At 33.4% G+C, this 14,962-nt stretch overlaps 1 protein-coding gene across 14 annotated transcripts in view; it reads left to right on the top strand.

Moving 5' to 3' along the window:
* CEP57L1 (centrosomal protein 57 like 1) overlaps nucleotides 1-14,962 on the top strand; it is a 44,015-nt gene that overhangs the window by 6,050 nt on the left and 23,003 nt on the right. The window contains exon 1 of one of the 14 annotated variants that reach the window (XM_081044605.1): nucleotides 11,474-11,514. The exons of the other annotated variants lie outside the window; for them this stretch is intronic. The gene's annotated coding sequence lies outside the window, so the exon portion shown is untranslated. Of the gene's footprint in view, nucleotides 1-11,473; nucleotides 11,515-14,962 lie in introns of those variants that run through there. 14 annotated transcript variants of the gene reach the window in all.

Below are 14,962 nucleotides of genomic sequence, written 5' to 3'. Positions count from 1 at the left end.
CTCAGTCTAAGTTTGGACATGTTAATCATCTTGTTTGAGGGATTCGTGAGTCATTCAGGTGAACAATACTCAATACCACTTTTAAACAGCTTCTGTACATGAGAAACCCTAACTGTTGTAAGATGTAGCTATAGATTCAAATAGTGAGAAGACCATGGATCTCAGAGTCACAGAATCTTGGACTTCAATCCCTATAGTACTTCTTATTAGCAGTGTGAAATCGGCCAATTGTTTAACCTCACTATCTTTGGATGTGGGAGATGAGATAGTTGTAGTTTTTCTGCCTGTAAAAGGATAGTACCTAACTTCCCAGGATATTGTGAAGATTTAATGAGGTAATGCATATAAAGTTTTAGATTAGCGTCTGGTGTACGTTGGCACTCAAGATCTTTTCAAATGATAATCTTTACGTCCTTCAATTTGATTGAGACTAATGAAATATTTATAAAGTGGTTTATTGTTGAACTGAAAAATGCTATTTATATCTTTCTAATATTGGCATTCTCTAAGATTTTATAATGAGATCCTTGAATTATATTTCATTTTTGTCAAGTTTGCAACTTAGCTTTAATAATGTTTTGCATTTTAAGCTTTAATTGGGGAAAGTTACCATAAATAAAAATATGGCAATTATGATTTTTCTCCTAAAACAGCAGCATGAGAGATTATATTTCTGAGCAAGGACTCTGTGTCCAACTTTGTTATAGTAATTTTTAAAAACACCATATTCCCTTCACCTATATGATATAAAATGGAATGTATAGTTCAGGAAAATATAATTACCAGTCATGTAAAATTTTATTTAATGTAATAATTTTACACTGTTTAATTCAGAGTTTTCATTTTAATGTCTGCCTTATTTTTGCTGCAAAGAATAAAGTAAACAAATATTACAGAATTTAGAAGAATTAATTTAGGTCGGTTAATTTTTATAAGTACATTTTACTTTATTTTTGCAACATTGAGGGGAAATACATGTGGAAGTGAAACAGTTGGCGCTATGTTTTTTTAATTTTTAAAATTTATTTTTCAATTACAGTTGACATACAATATTATATTAGTTTCAGGTGTACAGCATAGTGATTAGACATGTAAGTACATTTTAGAAGACTATTGAGGAAACGGAATTGTTCTATGGCTGAGAACAAATTGAGATGTTTTACCAACTTTGGGGAAGCAGCATAGCAGTTCCAGGAGATAGACCATTGACTTTGGAATTAGACCTTCAAATTCTGTGCCTCTGCCATTTACCTTACACAGATTTGCTAACCGTCCTAAAACCTCATTTGCTTCATTCTCAGAGAGGGATGGTGGTACCTTATCATTCTGGATAAAGCAGACAACCTGTTACCCTTTCTAATCTTCTTCAAAGCAATTCAGTTATCCACCTGAATGTATTTGTTTCATGCTTATTGAGAATATGAGTTCCTTGAGAGCAAGTTCTCTGTTTTACCACTGTACCCCAGTGCCTCAAACTGATTCATACCGTGTTTCCCCAAAAATAAGACCTAGCTGCACCATCAGCTCTAATGCGCCTTTTGGAGCAAAAATTAATGTAAGACCTGGTATTATATTATATTATACCTGGTATTATATTATATTATATATATTATATTATTTTGTCTTAATATAAGACTGGGTCTTATATTAATTTTTGCTCCAAAAAACGCATTAGAGCTGATGGTCCAGCTAGGTCTTAATTTTGGGGAAACAGGGTACATGGTAGATGCTCCCAAAATAGTTGACCCACCAGCTGGCTATCTACCTCATAAGTGCATTAACTAGACTCCATAACATGATGTATGTAATGCGCTTAAACATACAGAGGAATTAATGCGCTTGGCACCAATTCCTCTGTATGTTTGTTTCTTTGTTTTCCTATGCCCTCTCTGATTTCTAAACAGTCTTGGGGCATCTGCTTAACACACACACACACACAATCTAATAATTATAATTGTCATTATTAATAGTTAATGTTCACAGTGTGTTTGCTCTGTACCTGTATTATGTCAGGTGATTAACATGGATTTTCTTTTAATCCTCACAATAACCCTGTGAAGTAGATATTGTTATCTTCATTTTTACAGATAAGAGAACTGAGGGCCAGAGAGTTTAAATAACTTGCCCCAACTCATTTGGATAAATAGGTAGGTTCATGATTGCTAGATGATATGATAATACTATATTTAGCTTTCTAATAAATTCCCAACTGTGAAAGTGGTTGTACCATTTTGCATTCCCACCTTCATTGAATAAGAGAGTTCCTATTGCTCCACAACTTCATCAACGTTTGGTATTGTCAGTGTTTTGGATTTTACTAATAGGTAATAATGGTGTCTCATTTTAATTTGCAATTCCCAAATGACATAATGTTGAGCATTTTTTTCGTATGTCTATTTGGTGAGGTGTCTGTTCACATCTTTTGCCCATTTTAAAATTGGATGGTTCATTTTCTTATTGTTGAGTTTTAAGAGTTCTGTGTACATTTTGGACACAAGTTCTTTATCAGATACGTGTTTTGCAATTTTTTTCTTCCAGCCTGTGGCTTGTTTTGTCATTCTCTTGATCATGTCTTTCACAAAGCAGAAATTAATTTTAACAAAGGCAAACTTACCAGTTTTTCTTTCATGGGTTGTGCTTTTGTCTTGGTCTTGTACATAAAACGTCATTGCCAAGCCCAAGGTCACCTAGATTTTGTCTTATCTTCTAGAAGTTTTACAGTTTTATGTTTTACATTATTGGTTTATGAACCACTTTGAGTTAATTTTTTGTGAAAGATATAAGGTCTGTACCTGGATTCATTTATATTTTTATTAATAAAGTTTATCTTGAAACTATTAATTATTTTGATCAGTATTAATCTAAACTATTAAACTATTAATTATTTTGATCAGTAGTATTAAAAGGTAAAAAAAAAAACTTAAAAAAAACAAAACAAAGCAGTGTACTTAATCTTTACAACTGTATAATTTGTTCTTGAAAACTTTTCCTTGGGAAAGAGGCTTGAAGTCAGCTCAAAGATGGGGCCAGGGAGAGCTTTATCAGGAACACATGATGAGACTAGACTAAGGTTTTCATTTCAGTGTTGTTCTTCTGTTACCTGTTGTTCACACATGCGGGAGACTGAGTGCTATATGTGCAAATTGTTAGGGAGACTTCCTACAATTAGGAATATTTTTCTACCATTGAAACACTGTTATCTGTCCACTTTGCTGTTTCTTTGCTACTTTTCTGCCCAGTCATACAGGATTGCAAAAATCCACCTGTGATTTCTCTCCAGTAGTTTCACCCTTTTATACTGTGAAATATTGAAGCCAATGCTATAGAAAGTCTGACTTCAATTTAAGTTTTTAAAGAAATTTTTCTAATTATCTACCATTTACTAACATAAGTGGTTTGCCTCTAAATGCTTGCTACTTGTTTTTTTGTATTTTCGATTGTTGGAAAATAGCTTGTCGACCAAGTATTATGTGTGTACCATGGTGTGTGTGTGTTGCCCAGATGAATTATAAACGCTTTTAAATTTTGAATCTTTAGATTTTATTTTTAAGGTGTCCTTAACAAAATGGATTTGAATTCTTTCCTTAACGAGAGCTATTTGAATCATGTTCTTTTCAGTCTTTAAAAAGCCTACTTTCGGAAAGACTGTCATACATACTATTTTCAGAATACAGTCTTTCTCATTTTTCATTTTATTTTGCTTCTAACTTTCATGAATAAATCACTTAAATAAAGTTTACTCCTTAATTTTTCTCCAGTTCTTCAGTCTTTGGTGTATCCATATTTACCGTAGTGTGCTTTGAATGTCTAAATCTCCGGTATTTCTGGCATATCTTAAAATATTTTTTTGAAACAATAAAGTTGTTTAATCTGTATTCATTTTGCCCTTATTGAAAGATTTGTGAGCCAACTCTATAATATGTGTACAATTTGTGGCATAAATGTTATTAAGTCAATCTCACTACTGGCTTCATTCTTATTTTTTTGCTCGTTTTCCTTACCACATATTTTATGTGAATATATACATATATAGAATATACTAAAATTTGTGTCATTTTAAACAATATTAGAGGGGCAGCCGGTTAGCTCAGTTGGTTGGAACGTGGTGCTGATAACACCAAGGTTGCCAGTTCGATCCCTGCACGGGCCACTGTGAGCTGCGCCCTCCTTAAAAAAAAAATTGATATTTCAAACAAAGAAAAATAAGAATAATATAATAAACTCCCTTTTACCTACCTCATGGAATGAACAAATGTTAACATTTTGCCTCATTTGCTTTATTTTTTTTAAATGGAATAAAAAATTACATGCGTGTGGAAGTGTCCTTGGCACCATAACATATTGTCTTTGTGTTTTAAAAATTTTTTGTTTAAAAGACATGATACCTATCACTCTATAACTTGCTTTTTTCACTCAACATTATTTCAGAGCTTATTCATGTTGCTAAATATAGATCTAGGGTTTTTTATTTTAGCTGCCATATGGTGTTTCATTATATGAATACGACACAATCCATTCGCTTGTTAGTGTATAGTTGTTATTTTTTCCTTTTTTTCTATTGCAAGCAATGCTACAATGAATATTACTATACATCTCTCCAAATTAACATGTGTCATATTCTCTAGGGTTCATTTATAAATAATGAGAAGTGGAATTTCTGTGTTTATGGGGTATATATAGCATCACAATTTTAACATTGTTTCCAGAATTTTTCATGATTGTACACTCCCACTAGCAGTTCATGAAAATTTTCATCTCACCATATCCTTGCCAAATATTGACAGATTTTTAAAAAGTTTTTGTCAATCTAATGGGTTTGCTGTAACTTTTCATTGTTGTTTTAATTTGCATTTTCCTGATTACATTGCATTTCCTAAAATTGAGTATCTTTTTGGTTTGGGGCTTTATTTTCTCATCTGTTAACCACTGTTTATATCTTTTATCTGTTTATTATTTGAGTTGTTTGTCTTTTTCTTAATGATTTATAGCATAGGAGTTGTTTCTGTAATTTGGATACTAATCTTTTGTTATACATGTTGCCCCTTTAAAAAAATCTTTGTCAATGATGTCTTTTGTTGAATATAAGTTTAAATTTTACATAGTTTTTTGCCACCTTTTCCTTTCCTGTTTGTACATTGTCCTGTTTATTATGAAATCTTTCTTACTCAAAGCCTGAGGCATATCTTATGTTTTCTTCTAAAACAGTTGAATGTTTGTTGTTCATATGTAGGTATTCAGTCCAGCTGGAATTTATTTTTGTGTTTGGCATGGAATAGAGATATATGTTTATTTTTTACTATATAAATAGCATGTTATCCTGGCACAAATTGTGAGTAGTTTATCCTTTCCCCATGAAAATGTCCTCTCTTTCATATACCAAATTCCCATACGTGCCAGAGTCAATTTGTAACTTTTTTTCTGTTCAGTCTTTGTCTCACCTTGTGTCAGTATTGCTATTTTAATTACTAAAGCTCTACAACAAATCTTTAATAACTAGAAGAGTGGTCCCTTCTCCTTGTTCTTTTTTTTACAAAGATTTTACCAATTTTTGTTTGGGGTTATCCCTATATGGTTCCTAACGGTTTCTGACTCTGTTGTGTGAATATGTTTTAAAATTACATTTTCTACGTAGATTATCTTGGATTTTCTGTGTAAATAATCATATTACCTACAAATAACAGTTTTGTTTCTTCATTTTAAATTCTGTTCATCTCCTTCTCTCTGTTTTATGGGTTTGGCAGGATTTCCAGTTCCGTATTGAAGAGTAAAACTACATTATGTCGTGAGTGTCTCGTTGTCAAACGGTATTTTTAGTATTTGAGGTGGACTTTTGTTCTTGAAAAATAATACTTTTAGTTTGTTTTAATTAGTTTTCTATTAAAATTATACATTTTTAAATGTAGTTTTTCTTAAGACTTTTAGTTTAACTTACAATTTTTACTAGATCAGTTTTTAGATCTTGTCTTTTTCACCGAAATAAGGACTTTGACCTTTTCTTTGATTAGTGTTAGGTAACTAGTAAGTCTAGGAGGTTAAATCTTCTTTAAACATGTAATAGCACTTATAAATTTAAATTCCTTATGTGTTACAAATTACATTTTTCAATTTAGCTTATCATGTTTTCTCAAATACTTGAAACATCTATCAGACCTTCAATTCTAATAAGCAATGTCTTCCTAAGTGATTAAGCTACTGATGTAAATCTAATAAATTAGACATATACATTTAATAAATCTTATTTTTAAAATCATTTTAAACATTTTAAAAAACCCAGCTTCCATTTGTCACTCTGGCTTGAGTGTTTTCCTTGTTTTTGGTACCTGGACATTTCCCTTTCTTTTGAGCTTGGCTCTGTATTTTTAAATGTTATATATTATCCTGCATTTAGGTTGGAGGGGAACTTTTCTACTTTATGTTAATTCAATATTTTGATTAGAACTTTTCTTATTTTACCTTCTTTTATTGTATGTAGTTTAATAAATCACTTAAAAGTTTTTCTAGAACAAGGGTATTGTAAATAAACACCTGTTGAAATAATTTAAAATATGTATTCTTTAAATTTTAAAAATCTTCACTTACTAGTTATCTAGGTAAGATCATCAACGTATTCAAAAGGTATTCACTGTAAAAACAAAACTTCTGTTGGTACCTGAGGTTTATAACTCAAATTGTGATAAAAGCTCTGGTAAAATTTCTACATGTTTGCCTCTGTTTTAGTAGAATTTTAGAAATGGACAAAAACCTTAAGGTTACTTAAGTCAGTCAACTCTGTTATTGTATATATAGAGTTATGGAGAGGTTAAGCTCCTAATTAGGATAAGGTCGCAGAACTCGTCAGAACTCAGTGTTACCACCACCACACTAGTGAGCCCTAACGTAATGCCCACCAGTAGGTCGGTGGTAGTGCTTGGCATGGGTTTGCCACCAGCACTTATTAACGTTCCTCACTTGCCTCATTTTGTCTCAACCTGATTGCATTTTCTTAAATTCCTCTGTTCAGAAAGGGACACATGATGGCTGTGAGATCTGTTGTGATATGTTCTGTTTTTAGACTTTCTTCATTTAGGACATATGAAACAAATTCTATTTCTTCCTCCAAAATAATTTTATGCCAAGTGTTTGAATTGTTACTCATTTTATGAACCTTCATTGTTTCATGAGTTAATGAGACAGTATTACAGTACACACTGAATAATTAGGCTATCCCTGATCCTGTCAGACACTTGAAGGTACTCTACAATTCTGTGCCATTCAGGCAGATATAGCAGAGTGGTTATCTACCAAATCAACTGAGGTTAAATACATGAAAACTACAATCTTTAACCTTTTTTTTTAAGGATGTCTTTCTCTTCCTTTACTCTCCAATACTGGAAATATGAATTTCTGTGTATGCAACAAGAAATAATTTAGATAATTAGATAATGCTTTAGATAATTTGCTCTTTGTTATTTCTCTTATGCGCTGTTATTTCTTTTTATCAATTACATATAATATTTTGATGGCTGTTTCCTGTGTAGAGCTGCTTTGAAGATTCTATATACATACATATTACCTGAAATCTTTTCTGTGGAATGCTAATCTCTCAAGAGGATCTCCTCCGCCCCCACCGAAAAAGGTTTCTGTTGCGACTAAGTTTGGGAAATGCAGCTGTATCCCTGTTTTGGAAATTCATGGTAATAGTAGAATATTAAATATATTGACAAGTCCAGGTGAAGAAGTTGGTTAATTTTGTTTTACCCATTTTTCCAAATTTATTTGCCTAGGAATCTATCTAATTTAAGGAATAACTCCAATTAATATTGTATGAAGCTAGTATCCCATAGGACACATTTTGGTAAATGCTGTTTAACAGTATGACTCTGTAGTGAGTTGTAGATCTGTAACCTAATTAGAATGAGTATTTTTTTTATTTCAAGTCAAGTTACCTTTATAATTTGTTCTCTTCCTTTACAACCTGGATCACCCCCTCTCCCCCGATCGTACCCTTCCCCAGAGTAAATGTTTCTATTCATTTAGCTCATCTTTATTGAGCCTCTAGGAAGCTAGAAACACAAAGATGAATAATACGAAGTTCTGGCTCTTGAAGACCTACCACACTGATTTGATAGAGCAGGGCAGCCATCTGTGAGTTACCCCCTCACATCTTTATGTCATTGTAGAGATGACAGCACTTTGCATTTACTTATTAAATAGCATGAGAAAAATGTTCTTAATATATGTTTTTATAAAGCCTATTCATTGAATCTAAGGTATATGTACCACACTGAAAGAAATAAGTTGCCAAATATAATTTAAAGGTGAATTCTTATTTCAGAGATGTAAAATGTATGCATTACATATGCTAATAAGTTTTAACTATTACATGGATTTTGTTTTATGCATTTCTACTATATTAATTGAAATAAGTGCAACAAATACTTAATGACTATCACATAATATCGTGTTTCCCCGAATATAAGGCCTAGCCGGACAATCAGCTCTAACACGTCTTTTGGAGCAAAAATTAATGTAAGAACCAGCATTATATTATATTTATTATATTATATTATCATATTAAAGACCCGATCTTATAATAAAATAAGACCGGGTCTTGTATTAATTTTTGCTCCAAAAGACACATTAGAGCTGATGGGCTGGCTAGGTCTTATTTTCGGGGAAACATGGTTAAGTCTAGTGTTAATAAGGTAATGAATACAATGTGACCCCTTGCTCTTAAGCAACTATAAAGGAAGGCAGATGTGTACAAACATTGCTAAAATAAAACTGTTAAAGCAGCTAAATTAAATCCCACAAACTATAATTAATAAGTACATTAAAGATAATACAAAATTAATGACAGTTGATGGTTTTGTAAAAGATGTAAATTACCAGCTTCAAAATCCATCTATTGTTAATTTTTTATTCTTTTTTTTTTTTTTTTTTTAATTTTTTATTCTTTTATTGTTAAAGGTGGTTGGGGGTTTAGTGGGTCGGAGGAAGAAATGGAAGGAAATATTTATTTTGGGGGTACATATGTGTATGTTTTTCTAAAAGAATAGAGTTTATTTTAAAGATATTTTATGTTTCTCTCTGTCTTCACAGTGGGTGTATTTCAAGAGAAAACAATTCTGGTACTTATAGTGTTTGTTTTCCTCAGAAAATTTACAAATTGAGTTATACTCAGCCAAACGTGTTTCTCCATGTATGGGTTTATACAAGGGAAAAGTGTGAACCTTAAGCTGCCATTTGTCTGCTGTTAGAAGCTATATTAGTTGGCCTAATATACACACTGTACACTTTGGGGATGCAAACTTATTTTGATTTTGGTTTAAATAAATAGCATTAAGAAAACAAATCTATGTGCATGTGTATAGATAGATATGAAGAGAGAGATATCTAAGGCTAAATAAAATATAGGGAAAATTGGATTACCTATGATTTATGGAAAGCAGTGCAGAAACAGAAAAGACACCACATTTAGAGTCTGAGTTTGAATTCTGTTTTTGCCATTTATTAGCTGTGACCTTAGGCAAGTCAGTTAATGTTTTTGCCTCTTGTTTGCTCATATGTTCAAAAATGACTGTAATGCCACTTTTTAAGGCTGTTAAGACAAAATTTGATGTACAAAGGCTTTTTCAATTACAATACTTTTCAAGTATTTGATATTTAGATTTTGCCTTTTAGTACAAATATGAAGACAATTTGCAAAATTGAGTTTAGCAGTTTTCTCTGTGTTTATATGAGCTTTATTCAAAAAAAGGAAAAGTACATTTGTTTTAGCCATTTCCTAGAATTTCATTTTCTCCCTATTAAGCATTTTAGAGGTACTATTTTATTAACAATGTATAGGCAAATTGACATGTGTGTTATTCTGTTTTATATATACAGTTTCAATTTTTTTCTAGGTCTGATTGTCATAAAGTTTTAATAAGTTAACCAAGAGAAATTTTGTATGTCTGAAAGAGTATTGTAGACTAGAGAAATAGTCTCAAAACATGGTGAGAATTATAAACTTTAGGACTTTTGCCTCAATCTAAGCAAAGCTCCTGGTAATTTCACAATATGTATCAGAAGCATTAAAACTGTCTTTTACCTAACATTACCATTTCTAGACTGTATTCTAATAAAAAAACGTAATTTATATATTTATCTACTGCCATTAAAAAACGTATTTTAAAAGAATATGTAAAGATACAAGAAAATGTTTATCATGTATTAAGTAGAGAGGCAATTTACACAAACATTGTATGGTACAATCCTAACTTTGGTTAATAAAAGACTGATTTATTTAATAAATGCCAACATATTAATAGCATTTTAACAGTCTCAGATGGGTAGAATTTATAGTGATTTTTATTCTGTAATTTCCGAATTTTGTAGGGTGAGCGTATATTACTTTTGTAATCAAACCTCTTTTCAAATACTCTAGTCTGTCAGCTAGCACAGTAAAATATCACGGATTTATATATAATGTAAGTATAAGAAGTTGTAGGCAATATTCATGTACATGAGAATATTATTTCACTGACATGTGGTATATACAACTGAAAACAACTAAAGAAGACAAACAAATGAAGAAACAAAAACTCATAGACACAGACAATAGTTTAGTGGTTACCAGAGGGTAAGGGGGGTGGGGGATGGTAGATGAGGGAAAAAAGGATCAAATATATGGTGATGGAAGGAGAACTGACTCTGGGTGGTGAACAGACAGCATGATATATGGATGATGTATTATACAATTGTACACTTGAAACCTATGTTACTTATTAACATTTAAACCCCAATAAGCTGTAATAAAAAAAAATTTTTTTTAAAGAATAATATTAATGATTGAACTTACAAGTGCAAATGCCTTCAGCTGTACTTTTTGGATTTGTTGCAGTACAGTCCTTCTCTAACCTTTTGATGGATTGTAATTTGCAGCTTCTAATTGAAGTTTTTAATGAAGGATGAAAGTTGGTCAGATTAAAGGAGGCTGGGGCTGTCTTAGTCTGGGCGAGACTGGCCAACTTGGCCAACTGCCATGAACCATAAAAGCAGCATCAGAGGCTCAACTCCACTTGTTATGGGCACCACGTTTCTGTTAGTTTAGAGCAAGCTCAAAGCTCCAAGTTGTTTAGGCATTGCATTCATTTTCCCTGAGATTGTGACCTCTTCCTTTTTCCACCTCCATCTCTCAGCATAAAGTCTGCCACATGTTAGGCACTCAGCAAATATTACTAGAATTGAAATGGAATGAAAACTGAAAGTGATGCAGATTCCTAATACTGGATTTACTGAAAATTCATCTCAATATTAAAGGAACTGAATTATGCAGACCCATCGCAGGCAGCCTCTGTTTGGATGTAAGGGAAGTTCTCAGGAGCAATCAAGATCTCCTGTTTAGCCATCAGAAAAGAGGTCTTTTCTACGCCTCTTGTATTTTGTCTGCTAAGGGTACATTGGAAGTTCCCTCGGCACTTTCAGTATTTGGCAGAGTCAGCTAGAAGTAAATTTGGAAACTGATGAAGAACTAGAGCATGTGAGAGGAGGGTAAGACAAATTTTCATAGATGTATTTAAGTATAAAATATATTTTGATAATCTTAATTAAGCTTCCACCTCAGCCAGGCAGGAAACTCGGGTTTTGTCCATTTGCCCCCAGTGCTGTTCAACAACATGTGCTTTTTCTCATGTTAAGACCTTAACAGCTGTGCCAACAAGTGTAGTTTGGAAAAAGTAAGGGCTTCAAGATGTCTTTCTGCAAATCCGCCTGTCAGCAGCTGTCCATCAGTGACAGATGACTTCAGCCCTTTGATCACTCGTTCGCTTTAGACCCAACTTATGGGTCAAAAGTTGGTGTGGTGAAGATACTGCCACTTGCTAATAGGAATACGAATTGGAATGATGAATATGGAGCTCTGAATGCCAAGGAAAGCAATGTCATGACAAACTTAGGTGTTTGTGTTGCTTTTTTGAGAGTAACTCATATACCGCTGTTAGTGACTACAACCCTCTTTTGTCTCTAAACGGCATAGACCTCTTCCTTCTACCTTCTACTGAAATGACTTGCCGGCAGGATTTGTCTTGGAATCGGCATGGCTTTCAATCGTTTCAGTTTAACAAGCATCTATTACATATTGAATTAAGTGCTGCCGTGACAAAGATGAGTGAAACTTGATCCATGTACTCCTGGCTTTCAGTTTAATGGGGAAGACATGAACAGATTATTTCAATATATTAAGCATATAGGTATGCACAGAGGAGAATTAATTAGCCCAGCCTCAGGGAGCCAGGAAAGGGAAGCTTCATGCACAGATTCACTGATAAACTATGTCTTGCACAATGAGTAAGAATATTCTAGGAAGAGAGGATAATATGAGCACTAGAATCGTGTGTTCACTCAGTAAATACAAGAGAAAAGAACTGGATAGAGAACAGGTCATGGAGGCCCCGTTTTCTGAGAATGTACTTGATCTTTATTCTGAAGGCAGTGAGGAGTCACTGAAAGAGTTTTAAGCATGGAAGGTGGCATGGCTGGATTGTATTTTAGGCAGATCACTCGAGCCAGAGTATAGTTTCAGTGGGACAGGATTAGTAGCAGGGAAATCACTTTAGAAGGCCATTGGAATAGTCCAGACAAAAAAGGACAGGGGCCTAGGCTAGAGCACACCTCATTGGTGGTAAGGATGGGACAAGTAGGTGACTCAGTAAGAGTTTTAGGTGTTCAAATCCTTAGGACTTGAAGGCTGGGAGCAGTAGGATGATGCCATTAAGTGAGATTTAAAATGCAGGAGAAACAGTTTTTATGTGGAAGGTGACATATTAAATTTTGGATATGAGTTTGAGTTGCCTTCAGGACATTTCAAGGAAATATGAACTCTTCAAATTTAGGGAAATGGTAATCAGTACTTGATGAGAAAAATTAATTATCATCTAGGGCAGAAATAAAGAATAAATAAATCAGGGAAACCTCCAAAGTGATATTGTCACTTGAGAAGCTCTGGGCATGTAGAGAATGTATTAGGTGTAAAAATTGCGTTTGTACAACAACAATATAAAGTTACTATCAGTGGGTTCAACATTGTGAGGAATGGAGTATTCTGCTTTGTGAAAATCCATATAGCATTTATGGATTATCTATTTGGAGACTAAGACATAGTATGGCATAATATTAAAATAATATTGTATATAATTTAGGTTTTGATGATTCAAAAGGGATTTGGGGATTTTGTGATTTCTCAGTATTATGCACATCAGTGATTATACTGACAAAATTTTAGATGTGATATCCAAAACATAAACATTTTTAGGTATCAATAACTAAGATTTATGGAGTGCTTACTATGGGCCAAGCTCCATTCTAAGAACTTTATGTTGATTCATTACATATAATTCTCTGAAATAGGTATATAGTCTTTATTATTCTCATTTTATAGATGGGGTAAAAACGACAGAAAGTTTAAGAAACTTGCCTCAGATCATACAGGATTCATCCCCAACGAGTCTTGCTGTGGAGCCAGCCTACTCCGAACCACTAGTTTATACTGCAGTATCACATAATGTACAAATAGGTTACAGGTACATTTGCTCCTAAGAGGGAATGGAAACATGAAAATGCATTATATGAACAAAAGTTCCTATACAGGCAACATTCCTAGAAATGTAAAGTTATAAGAACTTTAGGAATAGTTTAATGTATACACACACACACATACATACACACATATATGTATATATTTAATTGAAGAGGAATTACGTACATTGCTTATTAGGGAGAATGGCAACCTGACAAGTCAGAAGAATTAGGGAAACAGAAGTACAGAAGATGAATTATCAGGGAGGGAAGGGAAGAGTTTATATCCAAGATTAATATTTGTAAAGGATAAATTGTAAGGAAACTGACACTCCCAGAAAAGAATGATAGTTTATTATCACTGCTACTGCTACCACTGCATATTTACATAATACTTTATATTTTTCAAAACTAAGAGAAAGGAGGTGACTTAATTAAGATTATATGCTATCTAAGGGTCAGAAACAGGATAAAACCCAGGACTTCTGCCTCAATCCAGAACCCTTTCCGTGGCGTCATGTTCCTTAGTAGAACCAGGCAGATGGAGTCCTGTGCTCAAGCCTCCAGAAATGGAGGGGGAAATGCCTAGGAGAAGACATAGTCTCATCACTACAGTTCCAAGGGATGTAAGGGTATGGAATGAACCAGAGGTGCTGTAACCAAAAAGATTCCATGCTTCTAGAATCCGGCCAACCTTTACCTCCATTGCCTGGCTGACTGATGTACCCACCAGAAAAATCACCAAAAATAAAAATTCTTAGGTATATAAATGTTTTTCTTTCTGGTCTCAAGAAACTGTTGATGGTAGTTATCTTCAGAGAGAGGAGAGCAACAGATGTGGTTGGAAATCAGTAGTCTGGGGGCAGAAAAGTTTTACTTTGGGGTGCTTTTCAATGCTGTTTAAGTTTTGTTATCTGTAGATATATTACTTTTTTTAAAAAAAAGCATATTAATAGAGGTTTCTGTATAATGGGATTATGGGCTAGTTTAAAATTTTTTAAATTAAATATTACGTAGTACACAAACTATACTAACAAATTTCATCCCAAGAATTAACTAAGTAGGTTGACGTTGACATTCAGAATGGATTTTCCACAGATCCACATAAAAGCAATGTTTTATAACATGGTTAGAATACCAGTGGTACTATAAAACCATTATTTCCTTGTTTCTATGGAAAGGTGAGTATTAAATTAGAGATAGAGGGGTGGGAAATTTCACTTTCTGAGTTCTTAGAAAATCCCTGTGTTCACTTACATACGGTACATGTATACATTTGCTCCTGGGGCAGGAAGCAGCTTTCCTGAGTGAAAGCGGCACCCTGGCAGGGAGTAGCAAGAGTGGGTTCTGGTATCAATTGTTCACGGCAGGACTGCGTGCTGCCAAGGGACTGTGAGGAGCTTCACCCACTAAAAGCAGGGAGAAG

Source organism: Rhinolophus hipposideros (genome assembly GCF_964194185.1).
Source record: "Rhinolophus hipposideros genome assembly, chromosome: 3".
Classification (NCBI taxonomy): Eukaryota; Metazoa; Chordata; class Mammalia; order Chiroptera; family Rhinolophidae; genus Rhinolophus; species Rhinolophus hipposideros.
Note: the sequence above shows the minus strand (reverse complement) of the source record. Positions and strands in the feature narration are given on the sequence as shown.